The sequence below is a fragment of the Amblyomma maculatum genome, chromosome 6 (genome assembly GCF_055883805.1).
Source record: "Amblyomma maculatum isolate TAMU_Amacu chromosome 6, ASM5588380v1, whole genome shotgun sequence".
In the NCBI taxonomy this organism is placed as follows: domain Eukaryota; kingdom Metazoa; phylum Arthropoda; class Arachnida; order Ixodida; family Ixodidae; genus Amblyomma; species Amblyomma maculatum.
The window spans coordinates 102,239,796-102,261,373 of NC_139349.1; the positions used below are offsets into that span (position 1 = coordinate 102,239,796).

General features: G+C 42.7%; 1 protein-coding gene across 1 annotated transcript in view; it reads left to right on the forward strand.

Annotated features, from left to right (window-relative positions):
- The window catches only part of LOC146186459 (homeotic protein ultrabithorax-like), a 449,712-nt gene that overhangs the window by 193,123 nt on the left and 235,011 nt on the right, over positions 1 to 21,578 (forward strand). The window contains exon 2 of the transcript XR_014708111.1: positions 20,135 to 20,535. The gene's annotated coding sequence lies outside the window, so the exon portion shown is untranslated. The remainder of the gene's footprint in view (positions 1 to 20,134; positions 20,536 to 21,578) is intronic.

The window sequence follows — 21,578 nt, forward strand, 5'->3', positions numbered from 1 at the left end:
CATATTCTTATTAATTGAGGAAGTGTTTTTCGTGGTTTTCTATACATCCCTTTGTCCAGGCTTTGCGGAAAAGTGGCAGGGACGAAATGGGGACAACATATAAAATATTTAACGGAGACGAGAGCACTGCGCGGTTCAGAATTATTAGCCCGGATTCGGCCCCAACATGGAGGTCTCTTCTGTTAACCGCCCGAGCCCGGCCTAATTTTTCGAACACACGCTTGCGCCCCGTGAGCCCGAGGAAACTCGTGACTATACCTCGCCCTGCCCGGCCCGCCAAGTGCGCGGCTCAAATCAGTCCCGCGAACAACACGAGGGCGAAACGCGGTTCACGAAAGCAGATATTCTTGTTAGTGCCATTGTATCAAAAACATATGAGCTGTCTTTAGAGCGAAGTGTTAAATTATATAGTTTTCTTTTTTCTTCTCGTCGTCTGTTGTTGTTCTTTTGAATTTTTTTTTTTTCCATAGCAGTGTACATTGTCTCGGGTAGCACAGCTACCAGGTTGATGAAAATAATATACTGGACACTATCTGCTGTCTTGCATTTCCAGCTTTGCAAATTTGCAAGCTTATGTCAAGCAGTTTCTTTGCGATCGGTTCGCCACAGCCATTCAAACACCATAAGCATGGTGACTTGGTCCAGCGACAACAAAACGCAGGAACATTTCCCACGAGATATTATGTCTTCAAGCTATGAAACTCTGCAGGCTTCGCCGAGGCTGCCTTTTGCACAAAAACAACCGATAATACCACCAAGTCTTTCAGGTTTTACATGATCTATATAGATGCTTTGTACACACCTCAGATGGCACGACTTTTACAACGAACCATGCGCAGAGGAGATCAACACAACTTTATTGTCAATGCAGCAGGCATGCAGAGGGCAGAGTATACTTTGAAACGGCGAGAATTCTGCGAAAGCAAGAAAAAAAAAATCGTGATTTGCTACTGACTGACTCCAGAGTCCAGATATCGTTCATCCCCATCTCAGTATTTATATGTATTTATTATTTATGCATATTTATTAGCTCAGGGCGCGCTCAGTGTCCCTTTCTTAAACTAGCCCTCAGTGAACATGTGAAAATGTTTTTAATCATGATAGTGATGACGTTTCACAACGGGGTCGCTTCGCATAGCCCACAGGGCTCATTCTATAGCGATAAAGGAAACGAACGCACTAGGTTGTACGGAGGGAAAGAGCGGGGCAGAGAGGAGGCTGTGAAGGATTTAATTTGTTGGTTCGTAGGTTCTACAGTTCAGTGATAAGAAAAACGCACAGCGCATTTTTCCGGATATATAGCTAAGCAAAGAAGACTTTATGGAAATAAAATTGAAACTTATTTTAATGAAATTGGTTGTCTGGAACCGAAAGAAAAACCTTATTAATAAGCAAAGATAAGCGCTTACTTCTATAAAACGTTGCGAAATGTATCCCACATATATCTATAGAAGCTGCTAGCCCAAGAAATATCCGTGCGCAGAGTCCGACCGTCAACCTGTTTAAGGAAGAAAGCGTTGTCAGTGAAATAATTTTTGTTTCACTAGTGCGCGAACGTTATATAACACTTAAGCTGAGTATACCAAGGAGCATGCATGCATATGCCCCACCCAAGGGTGTAAATAGAACACCCTTCTTTATGCTTCTGTTCACTTTATCGGCATCCATGGTTTCCTAATGACTTTTGTAATCTCAAAAGGCGACATCATTGCATTTTGATGTTCATAAACGCAGTAAAAAAAAAAAAAATAACGGGAAGTATTATCCGCTCCAATATCACTGCCATATATGATACCTTCTCATGGCATTGTGGTTTATGCTGAAAAGTTTCATTATCGCACTGTAAAATTTGTGAAAACTTTACTCGACGCCGGGACAAAGCGCTGAAGCAAATAAAACTATTTCGCAAAACAGCACCGTAGACCAATCCGTTAGAATATTCCTCTGCACAAATGTAGCAAGAAGTTTCCAGTACTGCGCATGATCTTTGTCATTGGCACATCACAAGAAGAATGTATTGTAGACTATTTCAAAAGCAAGAGGCGGACTCGAGCAAAAATAAAATAATAATAAACTGCTCAAACGCTTCAGAAAGGGTAATAACGTGAGAGGGAGAACAGTTTAAGAAAAGCAGGTAAATAATCATGTTGTATAGGTGTCATAAATCATGTCTTTGCATGCATGTGCGTCAAAATATTACTGCCCCTTATGAGATAATTAAAGAGAACTATAGTGAGCAACAAAATCTGGGGATTGTTTTTTTTTTTTTTTTGTTCCTTGCTAGCAGTTTACAACCCCCCCCCCCCCCCCCCCCCCCCACCCCCCCCCCCCCCCTTGAAAATTGTGCTCCACTTGGAGAGCAATAAAAAATTCGCACAATCATTTTCTCAACAGGGTGAGGCTTAGTGCAGTCTTTCAGCCATACCATTTTCATGTGTTGAAAACCAAGTCGATGTAAAAGGGAAGAATATATATGTTTTAAGACGGAAACTCGCCTGGTCGGGTGGAACATGACGAAAAATAAAAAGCACCGACTGAAAAACAAACAATGAAATGATGTTTCGGCTCACACACTTAGCCCTGTAAAGGAGAAAATAAAGGGGAAACAAAAGAGCCGCGCCTCAAATACGTCGCATGACTGATCCTAATCATGTTGCGTGCACTGTAGGCAGCTTACCATCACTGCGGTTCAGAGTATTTGCTGTCATTTTAGTGACCGACGACTCCTGATGTTTCCTTAATGCAGCAATCCGGGTCATATCAGTGAAACATAGCGCCTGGTCTCGGTAATGATGGTCTGTCCGTACGCCTAGCGAATATGTTTGAAGTCAAGGGTATGATAGAAACGCGTCTTATCAGGATGGAATATTACGAAAAATAAACGGCCCATGCAAACCAAAAGAACTGGCCAATGCCAGTTCAGTTTGCAGGCCACAACGCAGCGCGCCATTCGCCATTCGCATCTCACCGCTGGACGCTTTCTTGTTCCTCCGTCTTCAGTTTCTCTCTTTTTTTAAAGCTTATCGCCGCACCGAATCTACCCCGGCCGTCCTACTATTTCTAAACTATTAAGGCAAACGCCACTCGTAGAGGACTGTGGGGCCATAAACTAATAACAGTGCCGGCAGCAAGGGACACTGGAAGGACGCGCGCTCGGCGACGCGGGGTCTGTGTGTCGCGCTGCCCGGCGCATTGTTGCGCAGACAGTTTATGGCCTTTTTGGAGAGGACTGCTATTGGGCGCTTAAGAAGTGTATAGCGAGCGGAAGGCTACTGGCGTGCACAGCCAGCTAGGAACACGAGCGAGCAGACGCGCTGGAATAGGACGGTTAATTGTTTTTTTTTTTCTCTCTCTAATTTTTTTTTTTTCCATCTTGCTCATGGCTAGCTGATCTCAGACGGCGTGTGTACAGTGATTATGGCTTGTGGTGTGGCGTTTGAGCGTGTGTTTGTTATTTTATAGTGGTTGTTTGGAAGAATAGGTCTATATGCCACTCTTCAAGAAAGAGAGCTTAAACGACTTTGTGGAATGCACGCTGTGCTCGCGAGTGAACAAGCTCTGCATCAGCGTGCTATTGGTCAGTTCAAAATTTAAAGAAAACTCTCCAACCTGCTACTAAATGGGTCCCCAGAATGTTTGAGAAAACGGACTTAAGGAAGCGTTTTTGCACCAGAAAGGAAGAGACTTGGGCACGGGCTCTTGGCGGAGCCTGTCTGAGAGTGTTCGAAGCAGCAACAAAAAGAAATTTAACAATGGAGATGACGCATGTGCAAATGTAATAAAGAGAATGATGGTTTAGTTAACCAGTCTTAATCAATAATTAAGATAGGGAGAAAAATGAACATGATAGCTACTGCTACCACCCCGTTTCAAAGGGGACGCTCCTATATTCCATCCATCCATCCATCCATCCATCCATCCATCCATCCATCCATCCATCCATCCATCCATCCATCCATCCATCCATCCATCCATCCATCCATCCATCCATCCATCCATCCATCCATCCATCCATCCATCCATCCATCCATCCATCCATCCATCCATCCATCCATCCATCCATCCATCCATCCATCCATCCATCCATCCATCCATCCATCCATCCATCCATCCATCCATCCATCCATCCATCCATCCATCCATCCATCCATCCATCCATCCATCCATCCATCCATCCATCCATCCATCCATCCATCCATCCATCCATCCATCCATCCATCCATCCATCCATCCATCCATCCATCCATCCATCCATCCATCCATCCATCCATCCATCCATCCATCCATCCATCCATCCATCCATCCATCCATCCATCCATCCATCCATCCATCCATCCATCCATCCATCCATCCATCCATCCATCCATCCATCCATCCATCCATCCATCCATCCATCCATCCATCCATCCATCCATCCATCCATCCATCCATCCATCCATCCATCCATCCATCCATCCATCCATCCATCCATCCATCCATCCATCCATCCATCCATCCATCCATCCATCCATCCATCCATCCATCCATCCATCCATCCATCCATCCATCCATCCATCCATCCATCCATCCATCCATCCATCCATCCATCCATCCATCCATCCATCCATCCATCCATCCATCCATCCATCCATCCATCCATCCATCCATCCATCCATCCATCCATCCATCCATCCATCCATCCATCCATCCATCCATCCATCCATCCATCCATCCATCCATCCATCCATCCATCCATCCATCCATCCATCCATCCATCCATCCATCCATCCATCCATCCATCCATCCATCCATCCATCCATCCATCCATCCATCCATCCATCCATCCATCCATCCATCCATCCATCCATCCATCCATCCATCCATCCATCCATCCATCCATCCATCCATCCATCCATCCATCCATCCATCCATCCATCCATCCATCCATCCATCCATCCATCCATCCATCCATCCATCCATCCATCCATCCATCCATCCATCCATCCATCCATCCATCCATCCATCCATCCATCCATCCATCCATCCATCCATCCATCCATCCATCCATCCATCCATCCATCCATCCATCCATCCATCCATCCATCCATCCATCCATCCATCCATCGGACCTGGTCAAGTTTTGCGGTAGCCGCGCTCCGAGGAAAGGGGAACCGCTATGCGTGGCGCGAAATGAGTCGGACAGGCAGGCATGGTCTCGTGGAGGCCGAACTCTGGCCTGATGTTCCCTATCGTTCTCGATGACAGCGACAACTTTGTTCGTTTTGTAACAAGTTGTGTATACTCTAAATAAAGTTTGCTTTAGATTGGTACCAAGAAGTGTGACCAGCCTATATAGTCCAGCCTCATCATATCTAAACGTGTCTCTCCCAAATGAACCACATCTCTACCAAGGACCTGATATTGCGGAAAAGCAATAACGTCGTCAAAGAGAGGGATAAAAGTCGAACTGTGTCGTTTATTTTCGTTAGGAATATATTGCGCTCTGTCCTGTCGTCAAGTCTCTTTCTTCGTCTACTTATATATATATATATATATATATATATATATATATATATATATATATATATATATATATATTTCGCTGCGGCTATGCAAAAAAAAAGATTGTTAAATTTGCTCCTTAAACAAGTCTAAATTTTCTTCGCAGAAACTGTACTGGCAATGATGAGCCAAATTCCACTTAAGTAAGTTTAAACTTGATTAAAAACTCTGAGTACGATTACGATATTTCCTAATCAGTTTAGGCGTATCTATTTAGCTTAGGCGGCGCAAATGCCCATTGATTGGCGGCGATGGTATTCTGCCTCGGCGGCGCGAACTTCAGGGTCCATTCAGCGGTGACGCTTGGCTGCTGCTTTGGCGTCGCGCACATGAGGATTCTGGCGTCGGCGGCTCTGAGCCTCTTCTCGAGCTAGCTCGTGTAGCGACAAAAAAAAAAAGCATTGCCGTTGGTCAGAGCTTTTTTATAATACCAATTGCGAAACTCCGCTTCAAAAAGTGACCGGATTTTGTATGTACTTTTAGGGTGCTTATGAATTGTCGCGCCATCTGGAAGCAGTCAAAAAAGCTTTTTGCAGTTGCCGTCATTGCCTTTTAGAAATAGCATTTTTCTCTCTTCTTTACCATCTGTATGGCTGTTATCTTTAAAAAGTTTAATTAAATTTTCTATGGTGGTTAAGCATTTATCAACAATCTCAAAGTTTGAAATTTAGACGCAGTTATCTTAATGGTCGCGGGCGGCGCCACCATTCGTAGATATACACCTGAATTTCGACCAATTAAAACCGCTGTTTTTTGATACATGAGCACTATGGGAAGTTTCGCAACATGGTAGTATATAAGAGCTCTGGCCGTCGATTGCGTTGCTCGTTCTTTTCTTTTTGGAAAGCAACGCTGTGAGTGGCGTGACGGGCGTAGGCAATCTGTCGTGAAAACTACCGATATATGCTGCCGGCGCGTGAGCGACACAGGTCTCGTAGTTCTTTCTCTTCTTCTGAGCAATTATATTTGGCTCGTGACTCTGCATGCCGTGGCTCGTGGCTCGGTCGGTTACACATGGCGCCGGCGGCGACGCAGCTAAACCGCCGAGCACTCACGTAAGAGCTTCGTTTTAAAACTGCGGTGGTGTGGCGTTTGTTTAGCGCTCACAACAAAGAGTGGAATGAAGAATAGCCAAAACTACACTCCGCCACAGTGGCTCAGTGGCTAGGGCGATCTACTGCTCCGCGGTCGCAGCAGCTACTCTTTGACTGAACCGAAAAATCGGCTGTTCGATGTCAGTGCAAAATTACTCCGTAGCCCTCCACTACGGCTCCCCTTTCTCTCTTTCCACTTTCACTCCCACCTTCATCCCTTCCCTTATGGCGCTGATCAGGTGTCCACATAGCAAATGTGACAGATACTGCGCCTTTCCCTTCCTGTGAACCAATTATCTTGTCGATGTCAGTGCGCATTAAAGAACCCCAAGTGCGAAATTTCTGGAGCTGTCCACTACCGCGCATCTTCCATAGACTTAGCCGTTTTGAGATGTTAAGCCTCATAGACCATAAACTATAGTGAAATTGGCACGAGATAAGCTCGCATAAACAGAGCCTATATATAACGTGAATCGTCAGGTGCGAAGTTCAGCGGTATATCATTGATAATACCTATACATGTGCTCAACGGACAAGAGTCACTGGCTGTGACTGCATGCAGATCAGATGTCACAGGGTTGTTAATGATAATGCAGGAATAGTGCTCAATGTAGCAATGTTTAGCAATATTTTCGTTCAAATATTATCATCACATATTGTCACCATATATGCTTAACAGAGGCAAATATATTCTTATATTTGCACTAGCGAAGAAGACAGAATTTTCCTTAACGATTCAGCCACGTCTCATGTCATTTTTGTTATATCATTGTTAAAATAATCCCCTCCTTTAGGCCAATATCCTCAGAACGTATCTTCGAAATTAACTCAAAAGGGGAAAAAGGTTATAAAAATACTACTTATGCCACATTGCGTTATATTGCACCCATATGCTTTAAATATCACAATCACCCCAGCCCTAAAAAGGACTCTTTTTCATCTTCTTGTCATAACTTCTTACCAATATCTAGCGATATAGCACACTTTCGAGGCAACACAATACGTAATTTTCTTTATCAATGGAATGCATAGTATCCGTTAACTCTTCTCATAAAAATGAAGATACTTCCCAAGACTTCTTTTGCGATAGTCAGTTAGGCCTGTTAATTAACGACTTAAGCTACAGTATTGTCCTCAACTCTTCAGCTGATAGCCTCTTAGATTTCGAAATGTTTTTCCAGCACCCTTTGAGAATGAATTTTAATTACTTTGTTTTTATGCTTGCTGTTAAAATTTTCATTAATGAGCAACTTTTTCCTTCCGACTTCTCGGTCATCTGCAGCATGTCATAACAGGCACACCAGGCAAACAACATTGGGCCGCGGCTCTTCTTTGTATATAAATTACTTACCAGCTAACTTCTATCTTCAACATAACCTTGATTACATGTGGCAATCATCTACCATCCTCATTAAGAGCCAAAACCTTCAACTGCTCCAACATGATATTCAAAGAAGCCATTAACCTGATGCGATAAATTGTGAATGTCTTTAAATTTGAATAGGACAGCTTTACCGTCTCTCGATCGACTGCACTCGCAACCACATCCAACGCAATGTGGAAGTGCCCCTTATGTCAACGTATATATAATGTATAACTCACTATATTTAACTCACTATCTGAGCTGGCTACTTCACGTTACACACATTATGCTACTAGCTTGCTATATTTACTTTCGGCTAATTCTGTTTCTATAGTGATACTATCTATAGTATCATTCATCCATGCCGTTTCTTCGGGTCAAACTGGAGTACAAATTCGTGGTGTGGAACCACCGTCGAGATAAACTTTCTATTGCATCAAATACAAACACGCTCGGCAATATTACTCTGCTCGGCCTCTTCTATAATAAATAAATGAACCAAACTTAATGCTTAGCTTGAAAATCCAGCAAAGCGTAAAATGCGAGACTGTGCCTTTTTTTATAAATTGTATTATATCGCACATCATGTGGTCTTATCCACACCACCTACTGCATCTCCGTCGGCCTTGGCCCTGAGCTGGCCATCTATTCGCCCCGCGTGGACATAATACGTACGTCATTTTTAATTGTTCTGCAGGAGCCGGCGTACATTATTTATAACCTATAGTGCCCATCATGTCCTGCTTTCTCTGTTCGATCAAATGGCCTTTTTTTATGGTTGGCTTTTCAGATATTGGTCATTTTAGATGAATAGTTTATTTTCAGGTGTCTATGAAAAGGCTAAAAAGGGGAATCGCGCAAACATGAAAAATGTGAGTCACAATGAAACGCTCATAGACAAGAGGTGAACAAATTTATTGTAAAACGTCAGTATAGCCGTGTGACTGTTCAGAGTAGTCAAATGGAAAAACAAAGTGCTAAGCTATACCAGCATTGAAAATATCTTTTCAATAATTAGGTTCCAAGGATTTCTTTCTTCTGGTTAGCCGGTATGACTCGGATTACCGTCGACAGCGTCAGTATTTATCAGAATTGGCGCTTGCTAACTATATCTGGGTGTGTTCAGATAAGAACGATAATCGAGGTTGTGACCATTTTTGTTTGCAATGAAATTTTTGTATGTGGTGGGCAAATCTCTCGATACAAAGGAATGTACCTTAGTTCTGAAATATATGCAGTGGTATTCTCGGTAAAAAATCGTGCATCACCACAGGTGGAAAACGCCTCTTTTGCCATTTCAAAAAGTTGCAAATTTGGAGCCCAGCTTCTTGCACACTAAAATTTTTGTCGTGCATCATTTTTTACTCACCAAAGCTATGCAACGATTACGTCAAGGAGAATTGTTGAAAACATCTTTCTTGACACAATTGTTCTATTTAAAAATTACAAACTTTGCTCTAGGAGCAACACGCTGCAAAAACGTTGATAGTCAATCATACACATTCTGGCATGGACTAAACATTTTTGCCTTGATTATGGAGGCTGCATGATAATTCACAGCGAAAATTTTCTCTGTTTAAAGCACAGGGGCGCCAAAAACTTCGTGGTCGCTTGAAAGCAAAAACAAAAATAGAAATAAGAGCAAGGGCGTTGTTAGGTTCAAACGGAATAAGAAGAAAACATGCTAATGCAGATCCAGTAAGTCGAAGCCGCTTTTATTTTTTTTTAGCCCCTCCGAATTTTGCTGCCGCCTCCCGATTGTCCTGCTTCTCTGCGAACGACGTCATTTCGTCTACGGCACAAAGCAGTGTCCCATAGCTTACGACTCACTTTCCCGTCGCGTTTCTTCGACACGGGTGGTACGGAGGGCTGTCCGCGCTGCTCCACAAACCCCCTCGGTGCAGAGAAAGCGAACTTGACACTGACGCCAACTCTGAATTGTAGCACCGGCAGAGCAATAAAGAAACGAAGGAAAACACTGGCTCCAAGGCGTGCCAGCTCGGACTGGAAATGCTTAGCTGTCATTGACCAGAGCTATAGTGCATAAAGGGAGGGAGGGGGGGGGGGGGGGGGGGGGTCTGCTTTTCTTGTTTTTAGCATACGTTCGTACACATTGCTGGAGATTAGTGTCCGCACTCGTCAAACATAAATCTCAAGAAGAGATCACATATGAGAGAGCGGAATACAGAAGGAGGGAACAGCTCCGTGTGTTCCACAGATAAACGAAAGGACTGTGAGCGGCGCAGCTGCCGGTCTCCCGTTTCCATACAAGCCTTCACTGTCACAAGACACGGACGTACTCGAGATCTGATGATTCTAGTCTGAAGCCTTCGAAATTAATGGGAACCTTGAAACAGTTATACATAGCGTATCGACAAATTTCATTCCTCATTGGCTGGAGACATATAAAATATTCTTATCAAAACGCACCTCGAACCATTTGAGTCACTAGATTACTTTCTATTTTCGACAAAGGTTATCGGCCCCATCGAAGAAACGAAGGCACCACTTTTTTAGTGACACCATTGCAATTAGCACACTCATGCATCGGCACATTGTCGAGGATGATAAGCCCATATATATTTATCACTTTTTCTTGCATTGATTTCTGGTTTAAAATCCAGTTTATTTACGATGAATTAGTTCGATTACTTTTAGAGGCGTGAGTGTGCTTCCGATTATAGCTTTAGAGGTGTGTACAATTTGGCGCGCAGCGACTTGGTCACGCCTGTGTTGCTTAGAGATATTACACTGTACTACAATGACCCCGTATACGACCGAAGTGGCGTTTAGGATGTTCATCACCGTCAAGGCGTCGTACGAAGGTGGACGTATGCGGTGAAAGAAAATAACTTAAAAGCATTTTTCTATTTCCGTGGTTTGCCACAAACGCCCAGCGCTTCAGCATTGAAGTTGTGCCAATTACAGACTGTTCTTCGACCGTTTGGGGCGAAAGAACCAGCAGTAATTTCTTCATAAAGTAATTTCGTAGTCAGTATTATAACGTTACAGAAAGCATACAGTGCACCGTGACTGGTGCTGGTACAGTAGTGTACAGTTTGCTGCTGCTTACCCAACGCTTCTCGGGTGAAACATTGTGCAGACCGCCACTCTTCGCGTTGTTTCTCTACTGGCTGCAGTGTGTTCCGGTCCCAGTATTTTAACTGTGATCCCATTGTTTTACTATAGCCGTTTTTGTTCGAAATGTGCTTAAACGAGTGAGCACTCTTTAGGCGACCCGCAATTCGGCAATTCGAAGCTTTCTGTCCCATAGTTGCGGCGAAGGAAACATTCACATTTAAGCATGCCTCGTTCCATCATCTGCAGTTGTAGCATTGCGTCCACGTTATCATCGTGGTCATATATGATTGCCATCATTGTTCTCGCATTTGTCAATTAGGTTTCCACATTCCCTTCTCATTTATGTTGCCTCATATTACGTCCAAGTTTTCACTGCGAGTATGAGACCAGAGCTCGTACCGGGCAATCAATACATATTCGATACATATCGCGAGCAAGAGCAACTACTGATTTCTTGCAAGTATTTGGGCATTCTTGGCAGCCCCATGTATATGAAACTGAATGGCGTGCTTACATTGACGTCTTTTACAGCTTTCCGGAATAGACTTATGAGGCTATACACTTGCACTGCATTGGCCTCTGAAGATTAACCTCTGTTTGCTGATGGAATGCTAACATATCAATGTTTACCCTCACAAGTAAGGTGAGCATTATTGAGAGGTGAATATATGGCACCGACATTCAGCAACTTTATGAAAGTTGTTGGCTAGTTGGTCGTTTTACCGCATTTACTGTCCTAAAGGGACGCAGGCTGTGCATATCACAACTATATGAAGGGTTTGTTAGTTACCCGTTGGAACATATAAATGTATAGTCTCCGTGTGTGCATTTGCAGTGTTATAGCTCCTTTCTTTTCCGATATACTTCGTCGAGCATCTGTGTGCGCAGGCATTCACGTCCTGTACAACGCGGTGTTTTTCACTCGCTTTCCGACGATCAAGTATATAGCGGAATCCATCAGGCCTTCTCTTTTCGACAGATGTACTTTTCTTCTTTCCTAATTCATTTAAACCTATAAGCATTTTGCTTTTTGGAGTTCGTCGTGTCTTCTGTTTCTCGCCCGAAGCACGAGCGAAAGTATAATTTTTTCACTCAGAACACCTTATCAGGCTAAATAAATTTCTATAGGACGCCTGTCGGCTTATAATTTACATTTTTTTTTATGCGCATAGGAAACAACCGCCACAGTGGTTTAAGTCTTCTTCGTCAACATTGGACGTTAAAAGCACAGGTTGTTCGTCATGAGATTGCCTGTTGCCCAGTTGGCACCGAGCCAATAATTGTAAGGGGTGTTATAGAACATCTATAGGCGTTCTCGTCGTGGGCCTCTGACTGAGAGAGATCAGGTGGCTCCATGTGATTCTTACTCTTAAAAATGTTTGTCTGTATTCATCCTCACCACGCTATTTTGATACGCATACACCTTTTCTTTTTTGAACGTCTTATTCTTCGTGATCATCCTTCGCTTCCAATGCCAATTAGAAGACCAGCCCGTGCACGACCATGACAAGGAATAATCTTTCTACGAAACCAACTTTGAGCGAGGATTAAGAAGCAAAGTGCCTCTATTCACATTGTTTGATGTTCGGCCATCATATACAGCTGTATAGCCTTAGAACTAGCGTGAGGGAGACCTTTACGCTCAGGTTTAATGCCCTTTTTGTCCTAAACTGGCACGGCAAAAGCTGTGCTTTGCGGCTACAATGTTTAGGTATGGGTGAAAATTCGAAAGATTTACGTGCTAACCGCATTTTCGTTTAATCGACATTCGCTTGGAGATGAGTTCAAAATGTTCAATTTCGGTGTTTTGAGTACTTATATAGACTTTTCGTCAAACAATTGGCGGTGACGCGCGCGCGCACACACACACACACACACGCACGCACGCACGCACGCACGCACGCACGCACACACACACACACACACACACACACACACACACACACACACACACACACACACACACACACACACGCACACACACACACACACACACACACACACACACACACACACACACACACACACACACACACACACACACACACACACACACACACACACACACGCGCACACGCACACGCACACGCACACACTGAGCAGCGAGTAACATTTTATCAGTGATCCCATAGCAGCGCTACATTGCATGCGCTCCTCTCGCAATCACATCTGCGGTGCCTACATGTACGATATTGGGTGACGCGTGTCCTCGGCTGCGAGAGAAATTGGCCGCGTTCTGTTTATTTATTTGATTAGAAAACAAATGGACTTACGCAAGCACTGGTGTATACCCCAAGCGTGCCTCTTGACGGTTATCCAAAAATGCCATCTAAAAAGATGTTTTTTCTTTATATCGAATAATACGTTAATACACATGATGAAAAACGTGCACAACATTCTGGTTTTGATCAATTGAAGTAGGAATTTGATTATCATACGCTATATATAGCGTCATGAAAATGAAGTTTTGTTATCGTTTTTGTTCGTCTTTATGTAATGTAACGGCACTTATAAGAAATTACAACGGTACCGTGCACCTATGCTGATTAAGCTCAAAGCAAACTAGAAATGGTAAAATTCGTAATTAATAGGGCATGCGGTTAATACTAAAATCGTTAACCTTTTCAGTTACACAAATTCTCCTGCTATATCCATATTTTATCGCTTGGCTACGAATTGAGAAAGTGATGTTTTAAATACTTGGTTGAATCAATTCAAAATTGCTCGTCGAATAAAATTGTTCCGTTGTACCTGAAAATTTGATATTCAAGGCAATCTGCAGATTTTTGGTCGAAACCAATGGCTCGGAAATCATAAATTTTTATGCAAAAGCAACTGCAGCGCTCTTTTTTCTGCATTCATTGACGCTGCAGGAATGCCTATATTTAAAGAAATTTATACATTATTTTTTACCACTTGTCACAAATATATTTCCAGGCTAAACGAGCATGCGAACGTAGAAAAATACTTTGTGTCAAAGCAGAAGAAATAACTGTGACATAAATGTAAATGTTCCGTGCACTTACAAACAACTTATGATACGCGTATAGCTGTGTATTTATCAGGAATGCTTAGAGCTTACATACAGAACAAACGTTTTGTCCATGGGAGAACTCGATCAAATTAATGGACGCATTGCGATGCAGAAAGAACAATTGTTTGTTTGTTTGTTTGTTTGTTTGTTTGTTTGTTTGTTTGTTTGTTTGTTTGTTTGTTTGTTTGTTTGTTTGTTTGCTCGTTTGTTGGGTTTAACGTCCCAAAGCAATTTCCTAGTCAGCATCCGATGATGCGTGATATGCATGCCCACTTGCTCAGCTTGAACACCTTCCCAGTTCAAAGCATGATAAACTCCGATGATTTCATCAGAAACTGGCCAAGGTATTCAAGCTTGGCTGATGTATGGCTGATGTATACTGGTCTGATGTATACATGTTTGGCTGATGTATATATACTGGTCTATATGGCCACCTTCAGGAATTCCTCTTCGAAAAGGTGTTTTCATGCAACGACGGAAACATATTTCTTCTGCTAAACTGTTGGGAACGATGCTTGGCAGTACATTTGAACTCAATTCATCGTTATAAGAAGGGAGTCATTACTCATTGACATCCACCCAAGCGCCTGCAGCTATATAGAACATACACGGCTGAGAAAGCTGTTCAGCTTTCATATGTAGCCTTATGTATGCGCGCGTTTGGAGTAATTACTCCATTATTACGATTCTACTCCACCTTGAGGGATTCTCTTAAATATTCTATCAACATCAGTTCATCCTTATTTCCAACACTTTGAAATGCCAACAAGGGGCAGGTTGACGATGTTGGGGAGCCGGCGACAGGCAACAGAGACAGTAGTATACCTATAATGCTGATAATTGTACCGAATTTAAACCAACCGATATTGTTGCTAGTAAATAAATGCAGGCTTTTCTCAGCGCATGTTCAATAACAAAATGAAGCAAAGTACAATATGAATGAATTATACAAAAGTGAAATTACTATACATACAGCACCGTATACATACTATACATTTACTATACATACAGCAATATGCGCACAAAAATAACCATTTTAAGATCAATACTTGACGTACCATTTCAACATTAGATATCAAATACAGATTACGCTAAAACACTGAGCGCAAATTTTTACGTGCGATTGTAATATGAGCAACATTGGAGTAACTTAGTGACGATGTTAGCCACGAATAGTTATTACCAAACACTTCAATTCATTTCTATTCGCCATTGTCACTGTCAGACTTAAGGCTGCTAGAAGGGTGTGATTTTTTAACCTGCGTGGAAGTTATTTCTGTAAGATCGTCCACTTCCCCTGTGTAAAAATGCGAAATCACTTATATTAGCTGAGATTTTCGTCAATGCTGAAGATCCTCGAGTCTATTAAATGAATTCAGATTATTCCATAGTCTTTACCTTTCACAGAAGATTTTTTCGGAGCTAGAGTTTTTACAAATCACGGTCACACTGCAGTGTATGTTTGTAGTCTACAGCTTGATGCATATATGCATATATTTTGCAGTGTATAAATATACACTGCAATCTGTAGGTTTAGCGCGTAAAATACTTTTTTTTTTTATTTCCCGGCGTGCAAAATGCAATGAAAGGCTTCCGAACTAAAACGGCATATCTCAGATGCGTATATGTTCATTTTGTATTTTCCCTCGGGCGTATATAAAATAGAAACGAGAGTGTATATATGTGTTTTTGAGAAACCGTAAATTCGATGAGAGCTAGCGAACGTGTTGAGAAGCAGTAGCAGCAGCAACAACAGTATACCAACAAAGTTGCATTGACAACGACAGGGCGCATGAACGAGGATGCCGTGGATGAAAAAAAAAAAAAAATCTGATATCTTCTTTTATGGGCATCTTTTTGTGTGTCCCGATTTGCTCCGGGTATGTATGAATTTCGTACATGGTTAAAGTACCCGGGAGAGAATTGCTTGCTTCGCAACAAAGTGTCGGTCTATTGACTCAAAACTAACCTTTGAGCAGTGTATAATGGCATTGGCGTCAGAACATGAATTGCTGAAGTTCGCAAATTGTCTGCCTTTAATTCAGACTTAAAAATAACGAATTTTGTATGAAAAGTCTTGTGTGGTCCCAGAGTTTGTTGCCAAATGACATCAGCTGCATGAACGAAATTCTGGCAATAGACGAAATGCTTCATATGTTGTATGAAAGAATTAAGAGACGTAAACCTCAGAATATCAGATTTCTTTAATGCACGCTGCGGTCAGGAAAGCGGCTATATGTATAGGCCATTGCGGCAGTCCTTTGCGTCATCGTCGGTACGCAGCTATTAAACGTAAAAACTGAAAACGTACAATTCAACTAAAAGTATAGTGCAGCTGGCGAACGGCTCGCGGCAACAGGCTCGGGTGCATAGCTCTTAAAAACTTTTTTTTTTTTTCTGAATACCGTATAGTCAGCCAAAGAAAACATTTAGACACACGTAACTATATATAGCTTACGCATCGAAAGCCAAGAACGATAAAGAGTGCATGCGTTTCGTAAGACATGCCATCTCAGAGCAACTTCTTCACACATGAAAACCAAATCATGTACACTAATAATTCGCTTCTGACTTAGATGACTAGATGAGTATCGTATTTGTAAAGATGATTTCTCATATCCCTTAATCAGCCTTTCGCTATCCAGCATTCTCAGTATTTGACCGGCTCGCATCTGTTCATATGGTGCTCAGCATCTCGATTATCGATCATGAACTTGGCATAGAAGAAGTGGGTCAGTTTCCGAGTCATATATTCCTAGAAAATATGCGCTTCCACTAACTACAGAAGTATATAACAAAAATTTTATACGCTCTTGGAACGTCGAAAACAAACACGGTTCGTCAAAGATCATCAAGTAAAACAAAACAAAACAAAAAAAAAAACCTTGAAACCTAACCCCCCTTATTTTTCGTCATGCTCTGCTTAGTGCGCATGAAGAGCCATACGTATAGCAGTGCAGGTCGCTGTATACTGTTATGCAGAAATTCAGGGAGCACTTGTTTCACATAAGCACGCCTCTAGCAGTGGCTCAATATAGAAGCACCACTCCCATGAATACCAGAAATGAATCTCGGCAACATTGTGCGCTTTGAGGAATTTATGATGATAACGGAGCATGTATTGCATGTTGAAGGATAAAGGTGGTCTATAATTCCCAGTCAAGAGCTAAAGGGAAATTCGATAATACCAATGATGTGACGCGTTCGATATGCACTATATATACGGTGATAGCCAATGTGACAACAAAAATGCAAATGAAGGGGTCTTTCCGAACATGTTCAACTTTTGTGTTTGAATGTATACAAACTAATAGATGAGGTTTAGGAGGTGAGCTAGAAAATCAGAAAATCCCTTTGAAACCCTGATTATCATGTCCGAGAGCACCGCAATTCGTTCATATATGGCATAATTACGTGCATTCAAATCGATTTTGAGAAGGTGATGTGAGAATAATCATCCAATTATCTTTCTCCTGCGTCCTTACTGAGATTCATGCATGCGTAAAACTTCAGTTATGATCAGTACTCTTGCGTTGTCGAATGTTTGCTCCATCTGTGGGGCTACAAGAAAGCAATTCATATATGCACCTCTGTGCGGATTAAAGATAGTACGCATGTTAGTTGCTGTCGCATAGTTAACATAGACCATAATACAAAATAAAAAGCGTCATGTATGAGCAGCCTTTCTTTCTGTTATCTGTTATACATAAATAAAATCTCCGCTCGAAGTCATCCTGGAGATGTTTTCCCTTCAAGCTCAATATGTATAGAGTCCCTTAACCGATCATCGATAGGCAAGCTATGTGTGGTCAGGCGCATCGTTCTCTTTTTGAGTGTCTTATTATTTATTACGGGGTTGTTCTCGGTTTGGACCCAAGCTCGCACTTATATTTCGCTCTCCGGAAACAACTTTATTCTTGCATGTGTACCGTGAGCAGCCCAGGTATCATAACTGAACGACCACGTGAGCCGGCGAGCGCTGCGGCTATGTCAGATGTACTTGCGTTGGCAACTGGCATCTGGATCTGTTTTGTAAGGTTCATATTCCCGCCGTCGTGACACGCTACGTTATGCAGTCGGAGGGGGGGGGGGGGGGGGGGAGAAACTCTGACACAACTTTTTGATGAATTGCGAAATTTCAAACTGATCTCACGGAGAGCCTTAATATATATCCTTTACTATTATTTCCGGATAGGGTGGATATATATATATATATATATATATATATATATATATATATATATATATATATATATATATATATATATATATATATATATATATATATATATATATTATTTATTTATTTAATCGCCACTGCCACGCTTTTGCATTGTCGACTTGACAATATCTAGGCTTGCACTACGAAACCCATGCTCGAGGACATGCGGAGGGGTTGTGCTGCTTGTGCTGGGCTTCCAGAAAATTTGTTCATTGCAAATCGTTGTTAATAGTTTTATACATATTCCTATATTATAATTAGACCGTGAGTCCGAAGAAGGAAACGTGAAAGACGAACTTACGCTTTGAGACGAAGACTGGAAATTTTCTCTAAAAGGCGGAAGATTGGTACTTTAAATCAAAAATTAATTTGTTATTCATCTTATGTTTTGCTTCAATACATATAGTGCATTCTTTTACTACTGAATTGCGTATATTTCAATTGCCTCGCTCTTCCTCTTCTGTCTTCTGTCTTCTCTGACCCTTCTCCCCTCTTTCATCCCTTGAATAGGCCTTCGTGACGGCTCCATTTATTATTAAAGATTCCTCACTAACTCACTTCCTCCTCTTTCTCTCGCTGTGTGTGTGTGTGTGTGTGTGTGTGTGTGTGTGTGTGTGTGTGTGTGTGTGTGTGTGTGTGTGTGTGTGTGTGTGTGTGTGTGTGTGTGTGTGTGTGTGTGTGTGTGTGTGTGTGTGTGTGTGTGTGTGTGTGTGTGTGTGTGTGTGTGTGTGTGTGTGTGTGTGTGTGTGTGTGTGTGTGTGTGTGTGTGTGTGTGTGTGTGTGTGTGTGTGTGTGTGTGTGTGTGTGTGTGTGTGTGTGTGTGTGTGTGTGTGTGTGTGTGTGTGTGTGTGTGTGTGTGTGTGTGTGTGTGTGTGTGTGTGTGTGTGTGTGTGTTGCAACTGGCTCCAAGAATAGGTGATTTTTTTAGCTGAGGGATCATTGCAAAGTAATACCGTAAATATATGGAGATATTCTATTAGAAAATAGAAGAGAGAACGACCGCATGCCGCAGATAAGATCCAAACCCACGACCTCTAGTTTTCGTGTTCAATGCTCTATATTCATAGCTAATCACTTATCAGTGCTCTAGCTATGTATACTTGCACGCTACCTATCATTGAGAGTCACGATCCGATCCTCACCCATATATAGCGGCGGAGGTGGAACGCCCCTTGTTTCGGCGACTGTCACGTGGAACGTGACTTGTGAGAGCTGATGATAACCCTCTTGCGCTGTACCTCCTGCCTTAAGGCTATACCAGAATTGAGACTCTATTAGCGAAGAAATGGGGAAGATGGGTATCTCGTTATGTGATGCATATGAAGATAGCGAACTCACGGACGAAAGCTTAGAGGATATTTTTGTTGATAAACTTGAAATATTAAAATATATAGAAGAAAAACAACCACATGCAGCCAGTGGGATCCGAACCCCCGATCTTCGAAGTTCGTGTCCGATGCTCCTGAACTACGGCGAAGGCGGTTTAGTCATACTTTAATCTATGTTTACGTTGCACGTAACCTTTTCTTGGGAGTGTTAAGCAGCGCCAGCCTCATCCATTGCGGCGGACGTATACATGCTGTGTTACCGTGTGTGAGCATACTGCCGCAGAAAAATATGTTTGTAATCACATGTAGAAGGTCGAACAGCTGCAGGTTGTCATTTTGAAGGGTGACATGCGAAGACCGCCACTTTTGTGCTCGCGAGCAAAAAACCATGTCAGCAAATTAAATTTCCGAATGTGAAGCAAGAACTGATTTGTTTGCGACTAAGTGTGTGATGTTGCATTTCCAACGCAGGGTGAATACCGCACTACCGTCCAGTTGAGCTTCCCAGAAAGAACATTTCCTGAGAAATGACTCTGCGGGAACACGCCCACAACTGCCACAAGCTGCGGAGGTCACCTGACAAGACGTGGCGTGTTATGAAAGAAAATTTGTTTCCCTCAAGACCCTACCCACCCATATATCCAAATCTCCCACCCCTAATTCGTTCCTCAAGAGAAAACAAAGCTTCAGTGTGACTTTGTATCCCCAGTTACACTTTAAATGTGTGTGCTTGTGTGGTGTGCGTGCTCTATTTCGCTTCACAATGGTACTGTGACTCTCGCTGGAAGTGACGAAGACAAGATGCACTGTCAGATAAGTATTACAGGCTCCAAACATCGGTGAGACATCAGCTGCTGCTGTGAAACCGAAAGGTTAGTGCCTTTCCTTGACATCGCATCTATACGCGCTTTCAGCGGAATGGCGAATATTAATTCTGGTCAATGCTAATTATACTACTCGAAGTTTGGAAAATTGCCTCTCAATTCAACATAGACAATTGAACTGAATACAGAGGAAGCGAATCTTTTCAATATTTAAATCCTGTCGTGCTCATTTTACCCTTTATGTCGCAAGCGGTACGCGATGTTTGATGTCACTGCTTCAGTGCACTTTTTTCTTAAACAGTAGTGAACATTTTTTCCGTGATTAAATGCAGCATAAAAATCAATATATATAAAAAATAACGTGCGAAAGATTTCTCGTGTTGCAAGCGTATAGCTCCCTCTTCTGTTGAAAGCCGCGCCGAAATGTGTTCAACTACCCAGAAAATTTTCATCTCAAGTATACATAGCTGGACTAATTGACGGCGACGCCGCACGGTATTTTCCTCGTGGAAACTGTCCTCAACCAACGTTCATTAATGATCATCTCAAGTGATGATCTTCCGGAATGACTGCCTCAATTGCTATGATAAACCTTTTCCTGTCAAAACCCGCCTTACAGTTCTCTTCACAATACGATCATCATACATATCAAGGTCCCGAAATCGGACTCGAGCCCAAGGAGTTTTTTTTCATGCTTCACAAAACAAAGTTGTTCCCCTATCACGGCGTCGCCAAGTTTTCGTCCCTCACTTCCGTCGCCCTGTTATCTTGGCGCCATCGTTTAAAGCGGCGCGTTCCAATAGGCAAACCTGCGCTCGAGCGATGCATGCCGCGTTCGCGCCGCACAATCCGCTCTCGCTGTGCGACGCGGCGGGGGCAGCGTCCTGAGCTTCCCTACAGCTCCGCAACGCTTCCGCGGTACAGGAAGCCCTTCGTGCATGCGAATCCGGCCAAGCACGGCTGCGCTCCAAGCCGCGCGGTTTTACGGGCTACATTAAAACGCCGTAAAAACCTCGTCCGACCCGGCAGCGTTGCCCGCCGCGGAGACAGGTGCGTGCGTCCCCTTGCGATCTTCCTGCGCCCTGGGCGTG